At 41.8% G+C, this 7771-nt stretch overlaps 1 pseudogene; it reads left to right on the top strand.

The window, feature by feature from the left end:
- The first annotated feature begins 1051 nt into the window (after positions 1–1051).
- Positions 1052–7499, top strand: LOC129023890 (suppressor of cytokine signaling 5-like; annotated as a pseudogene).
- Positions 7500–7771: the final 272 nt, after the last annotated feature.

The following is a 7771-nucleotide window of genomic DNA, read 5'->3' as shown; positions in this document are numbered from 1 at the left end:
ATTAATGATATGTCTCTCCTTTTATTTAGGCTTCTTTTATGTTTCATATTATTTTGTAATCCTGTGTTTACTTCTCTTTCTTTCTCATCTGTAAACTTTTGTTTTTTTTTGAGACAGGGTCTTGCTGTCACCCAGGCTGGACTGCAGTGGTGCAACCACGGCTTACTGCAGCCTCAACCTCACTGCAGGTATTAACATTTATTTTTTCTTTTTTTGGAGAGATGAGGTCTCACTATGCTGCCCAGGCTGGTCTTGAACTCCTGGTCTCAAGTGATTCTCCTGCTTTGGCCTCCCAAAATGCTGGGATTATTGGCCTGAGCCACTGCGCCTGGCCTGTAAACTTTTTTGAGTGTAGGGACGTTTTTGTTTCATCCCTATATTTGCAGTGCCTGATGTATAGTAAGTGCTCAGTAAATGTTTGATGAGCAAATTACACCACAATAAGTGTTCCAGCATTTCATTAAAAATGGTGGACTTCAGCCTGGGCAACATAGTGAGAGACCTCATCTCTACAAAAAATAAAAAGATTAGCTGGGCATGGCGGCATGTGCCTGTGGTTCCTGCTACTCAAGTGGCTGATGTAGGAGGATTGCTTGAGCCCAGGAGGTCGAGGCTGCAGTGCACTTCAGCCTAGGCAACAGAGCAACACCCTGTCTCAAACAACAACAAAAACAAAAAAACAAAACTTGTGGACTTGGGAGTGGGGGATTGTGGGGGGAGGGGAAATGGGTGAAGAGGGGGAAGTGGCTGGGGAATGGGTGGGGGCCTGGCGGGAGCAAGCAGCAGAGCTGGGGTCCCTGAGCTCTGTCAGGAGGAAGCTAGGCTGCACTTGCTGGGCAGTCGGAGGGGACAGGTGGCACCAGAAGGCAGGTGGACTTACCCTGTCGGTGACTGCAGCCTCTGCCCGTCCTGCCTTGCTGCAGGTGCCTTGGATGAGGCTGCCCCACATGCCCTGAATGATTTTTATAATCAGTGGATAAAGTGGGAAAAAATGTGGAATAACTTCAAATACAGGTAACAGAATGTCTTCAGTCATGCGGGAGGAAGTCGTAGTGAAAATGTGGATATGAACTCCGACAGATATTTGTCAAAAAGAAAAAATATCAATATAGGAGACGCAGCTGCTCAGCAACAAAGTAGTCCCTTAAGAGAAAATGTTGCCTTACACCTGGCATGCCAGGCCCTTCAAAGAATTCTTCAAAGAGAAACCAACATTGTGCCACTGAAATCCCTCAAATTGTTGAAATAATTATCAAAAAGGATAATGATTTTTGTGTTACCCCAGGAACAAGACTTGCACAAACAGATTTCTACTTTTGACATGCTCTATGGGGTTGGAAGAGAAACATTTCTGTTACAGTGACCCAGGATTCATTGGATACTGATAAAAAGTTTGGTAGAACCGGTACCAGCCGCTGCAAAATCATGCCAAAATGTAAAGACCATCGAGACTAGGAAGAAACTGCATCAACTAACGAGCAAAATAACCAGCTAACATCATAATGACAGGATCAAATTCACACATAACAATATTAACTTTAAATGTAAATGGACTAAATGCTCCAATTAAAAGACACAGACTGGCAAATTGGATAAAGAGTCAAGACCCATCAGTGTGCTGTATTCAGGAAACCCATCTCACGTGCAGAGACACACATAGGCTCAAAATAAAAGGATGGAGGAAGATCTACCAAGCAAATGGAAAGTAAAAAAAGGCAGGGGTTGCAATCCTAGTCTCTGATAAAACAGACTTTAAACCAACGAAGATCAAAAGAGACAAAGAAGGCCATTACATAATGGTAAAGGGATCAATTCAACAAGAAGAGCTAACTATCCTAAATATATATGCACCCAATACAGGAGCACCCAGATTCATAAAGCAACTCCTGAGTGACCTACAAAGAGACTTAGACTCCCACACATTAATAATGGGAGACTTTAACACCCCACTGTCAACATTAGACAGATCAACGAGACAGAAAGTCAACAAGGATACCCAAGAATTGAACTCAGCTCTGCACCAAGCGGACCTAATAGACATCTACAGAACTCTCCACCCCAAATCAACAGAATATACATTTTTTTCAGCACCACACCACACCTATTCCAAAATTGACCACATACTTGGAAGTAAAGCACTCCTCAGCAAATGTAAAAGAACAGAAATTATAACAAACTATCTCTCAGATCACAGTGCAATCAAACTAGAACTCAGGATTAAGAATCTCACTCAAAACTGCTCAACTACATGGAAACTGAACAACCTGCTCCTGAATGACTACTGGGTACATAACGAAATGAAGGCAGAAATAAAGATGTTCTTTGAAACCAATGAGAACCAAGACACAACATACCAGAATCTCTGGGATGCATTCAAAGCAGTGTGTAGAGGGAAATTTATAGCACTAAATGCCCACAAGAGAAAGCAGGAAAGATCCAAAATTGACACCCTAACATCACAATTAAAAGAACTAGAAAAGCAAGAGCAAACACATTCAAAAGCTAGCAGAAGGCAAGAAATAACTAAAATCAGAGCAGAACTGAAGGAAATAGAGACACAAAAAACCCTTCAAAAAATTAATGAATCCAGGAGCTGGTTTTTTGAAAGGATCAACAAAATTGATAGACCGCTAGCAAGACTAATAAAGAAAAAAAGAGAGAAGAATCAAATAGATGCAGTAAAAAATGATAAATGGGATATCACCACCGATCCCACAGAAATACAAACTACCATCAGAGAATACTGCAAACACCTCTACGCAAATAAACTAGAAAATCTAAAAGAAATGGACAAATTCCTCGACACATACATGCTCCCAAGACTAAACCAGGAAGAAGTTGAATCTCTGAATAGACCAATAACAGGAGCTGAAATTGTGGCAATAATAAATTCCTCGACACATACACGCTCCCAAGACTAAACCAGGAAGAAGTTGAATCTCTGAATAGACCAATAACAGGAGCTGAAATTGTGGCAATAATCAATAGCTTACCAACCAAAAAGAGTCCAGGACCAGATGGATTCACAGCCGAATTCTACCAGAGGTACAAGGAGGAACTGGTACCATTCCTTCTGAAACTATTCCAATCAATAGAAAAAGAGGGAATCCTCCCTAACTCATTTTATGAGGCCAGCATCATCCTGATACCAAAGCCTGGCAGAGACACAACCAAAAAAGAGAATTTTAGACCAATATCCTTGATGAACATTGATGCAAAAATCCTCAATAAAATACTGGCAAACCGAATCCAGCAGCACATCAAAAAGCTTATCCACCATGATCAAGTGGGCTTCATCCCTGGGATGCAAAGCTGGTTCAATATACACAAATCAATAAATGTAATCCAGCATATAAACAGAACCAAAGACAAAAACCACATGATTATCTCAATAGATGCAGAAAAGGCCTTTGACAAAATTCAACAACCCTTCATGCTAAAAACTCTCAATAAATTAGGTATTGATAGGACATATCTCAAAATAATAAGAGCTATCTATGACAAACCCACAGCCAATATCATACTGAATGGGCAAAACTGGAAGCATTCCGTTTGAAAACTGGCACAAGACAGGGATGCCCTCTCTCACCACTCCTATTCAACATAGTGTTGGAAGTTCTGGCCAGGGCAATTAGGCAGGAGAAGGAAATAATGGGTATTCAATTAGGAAAAGAGGAAGTCAAATTGTCCCTGTTTGCAGACATGATTGTATATCTAGAAAACCCCATCATCTCAGCCCAAAATCTCCTTAAGCTGATAAGCAACTTCAGCAAAGTCTCAGGATACAAAATCAATGTACAAAAATCACAAGCATTCTTATACACCAACAACAGACAAACAGAGAGCCAAATCATGAGTGAACTCCCATTCACAATTGCTTCGAAGAGAATAAAATACCTAGGAATCCAACTTACAAGGGACGTGAAGGACCTCTTCAAGGAGAACTACAAACCGCTGCTCAAGGAAATAAAAGAGGATACAAAGAAATGGAAGAACATTCCATGCTCATGGGTAGGAAGAATCAATATCATGAAAATGGCCATACTGCCCAAGGTAATTTACAGATTCAATGCCATCCCCATCAAGCTACCAATGACTTTCTTCACAGAATTGGAAAAAACTACTTTAAAGTTCATATGGAACCAAAAAAGAGCCCGCATTGCCAAGTCAATCCTAAGCCAAAAGAACAAAGCTGGAGGCATCACGCTACCTGACTTCAAACTATACTACAAGGCTACAGTAACCAAAACAGCATGGTACTGGTACCAAAACAGAATGGTACTGGTACCAAAACAGAGATATAGATCAATGGAACAAAACAGAGCCCTCAGAAATAACGCCGCCTATCTACAACTATCTGATCTTTGACAAACCTGATAAAAACAAGCAGTGGGGAAAGGATTCCCTATTTAATAAATGGTGCTGGGAAAACTGGCTAGCCATATGGAGAAAGCTGAAACTGGATCCCTTCCTTACACCTTATACAAAAATCAATTCAAGATGGATTAAAGACTTAAACATTAGACCTAAAAACATAAAAACCCTAGAAGAAAACCTAGGCATTACCATTCAGGACATAGGCATGGGCAAGGACTTCATGTCTAAAACACCAAAAGCAATGGCAACAAAAGCCAAAATTGACAAATGGGATCTAATTAAACTAAAGAGCTTCTGCACAGCAAAAGAAACTACCATCAGAGTGAACAGGCAACCTACAAAATGGGAGAAAATTTTTGCAACCTACTCATCTGACAAAGGGCTAATATCCAGAATCTACAATGAACTCCAACAAATTTACAAGAAAAAAAACAAACAACCCCATCAAAAAGTGGGCGAAGGACATGAACAGACACTTCTCAAAAGAATACATTTATGCAGTCAAAAAACACATGAAAAAATGCTCACCATCACTGGCCATCAGAGAAATGCAAATCAAAACCACAATGAGATACCATCTCACACCAGTTAGAATGGCAATCATTAAAAAGTCAGGAAACAGCAGGTGCTGGAGAGGATGTGGAGAAATAGGAACACTTTTACACTGTTGGTGGGACTGTAAACTAGTTCAACCCTTGTGGAAGTCAGTGTGGCGATTCCTCAGGGATCTAGAACTAGAAATACCATTTGACCCAGCCATCCCATTACTGGGTATATGCCCAAAGGACTATAAATCATGCTGCTATAAAGACACATGCACACATATGTTTATTGTGGCATTATTCACAATAGCAAAGACTTGGAACCAACTCAAATGTCCAACAATGATAGACTGGATTAAGAAAATGTGGCACATATACACCATGGAATACTATGCAGCCATAAAAAATGATGAGTTCATGTCCTTTGTAGGGACATGGGTGAAATTGGAAATCATCATTCTCAGTAAACTATCGCAAGAACAAAAAACCAAACACCGCATATTCTCACTCATAGGTGGGAATTGAACAATGAGAACACATGGACACAGGAAGGGGAACATCACACTCTGGGGACTGTTGTGGGGTGGGGGGAGGGGGGAGGGATAGCATTAGGAGATATACCTAATGCTAGATGACGAGTTAGTGGGTGCAGTGCACCAGCATGGCACATGTATACATATGTAACTAACCTTCACATTGTGCACATGTACCCTAAAACTTAAAGTATAAAAAAAAAAAAAAGTTTGGTAGAACTCAAAGTGGACTTCAAAAGAGAGAGAGGTGCTAAGCTCTGTACAGGACATGGACAATGTTTCCAGAAGAACTGTAGGGAAGTCGCTCTCTGAGACAGGTTGCAGGATACTGTGGGCTTGTGTTTTCCCATGAGAACTTATAACAAGCAGTCAAAGCCTCTCTTTTCCAATAAAAGAAAAATCTATTTTTCTGAATTAATGCTGGAGAAATGCCCTTTTCCTGCTGGCTCAGATTTATCCCCCAAATGGCATTTGATTAAACAGCATACAGCTCCTGTGAGCCCACATTCAACATTTTTTGATGCATTTGATCCATCTTTGGGGTTTTTTTTTTCTTTTTTTTGAGACGGAGTCTCAATCCATTGCCCAGGCTGGAGTGCAGTGGTGTAATCTTGGCTCACTACAACCTTGGCTCGCTGCAACCTCTGCCTCCTGGGTTCAAGTGATTCTCCTGTCTCAGCCTCCTGAGTAGCTGGGATTACAGATGCCCGCCACCACGCCCAGCTAATTTTTGTGTATTTTAGTAGAGATAGATTTTCGCCATGTTGGCCAGGTTGCTCTTGAACTCCTGACCTCGGGTGATCGGCACACCTCGGCCTCCCAAAGTGCTGGGATTACAGGCGTGCGCCACCTCACCCAGCCCCATATTTGGTTTCTACAGAAGATGAAGATAGTTTAGAGAGAAGACTGCTTAGTATTGAAGAAGGGGTTGATCCCCCTCCCGATGCACAAATGCGTATGTTTGAAGCGACTGCACAGGTTAATCCATTAAATAAACTGGGACCAAAGTTGGCTCCTGGAATGACTGAAATAAGTGGGGACAGTTCTGCAGTTCCACATGCTAATTGTGACCTGAAAGAGGATACAGCCACCCTGTGTTTGCAGCCATGGAGGGCAGAAGCAGCATGAGGTACATGCCCATGTTAGCAGACAGGGAGCTTGGGAAGTCCACACACAGGCTGATTACAGATACTGCTTCAGACTACAGGCAATCCTTGTTATTGGAGAGTGATGGACCGTTATGAATCAGAAGCCCTTCTAGAAGGGAAATGTGAAGACACATTTTTGCTCAGGGAAGCTGGGCAAAGGGACTGCCTCTTCTCTGTGAACTTCTGGGGCTACAACAGATCCCTGCAGGCCTGAATTGAGCAGTAATCACAACTTTGGTTTTGATGCCCATGACCCCTGTTTATTTCACTCCTCCACTGTAACAGGACTTTAAGAACATTATAGCAGCCATAAAAAAATGATGAGTTCATGTCCTTTGCGGGGACATGGATGAAGCTGGAAACCATCATTCTCAGCAAACTAACACAGGAACAGAAAACCAAACACCGCATGTTCTCACTCATAAGTGGGAATTGAACAATGAGAACACATGGACATGGCATGGGGGTTGTGGGGGGAACATCACACACCAGGGCCTGTCGGGGAGTGGGGAGCTAGGGGAGGGATAGCATTAGGAGAAATACCTAATGTAGATGATGGGTTGATGAGTGCAGCAAACCACCATGGCACATGTATACCTATGTAACAAACCTGCATGTTCTGCACATGTATCCCAGCACTTATAGTTTAATAAAAAAGAACATTATAAAGATCCCAGTTATTGCATGTTTTTTGAACCGTTGCTTACTATATTACTAGATAGGACTTGCCCTTTTAGCTGTAGTATATCTGTTGTACAGTAATCTGCAGGTGCACTACATATGATGGAATTAATGGTCTCCCTTTACCATCAATGTTACAGGATTTTTAAAAAGAGTATCATTATAAACAAAAATTTAGGGTTCGCTAGTGAGAACGAGAACCAGTCAAGGCAAAGTAAACTCTCCTGTCCCCAAAGGGTGTGAACCTCATCTGCTTTCATGTGCATCAGATGTACACCTATAGCAAGCACACATAACGGTGCTAGGTTTTTTCATACAGTGTGTAAGGTTAGTGTTAGTATCTGTCAGATGCAACCTTCTGTTACTTATCCAGATAAACGTAGTGCCTAGTGGAACAACAGAGGGTAGAACTACAGGTGTTCAGGCCAGGCACAGTGGCTCACACCTGTAATCCCAGCACTTTGGGAGGCTGAGGCAGGGAGATCACTTG

This window comes from Pongo pygmaeus, chromosome X (assembly GCF_028885625.2).
Source record: "Pongo pygmaeus isolate AG05252 chromosome X, NHGRI_mPonPyg2-v2.0_pri, whole genome shotgun sequence".
NCBI classification, from domain to species: domain Eukaryota; kingdom Metazoa; phylum Chordata; class Mammalia; order Primates; family Hominidae; genus Pongo; species Pongo pygmaeus.
This window is presented reverse-complemented; position numbering and strand designations above follow the sequence as displayed.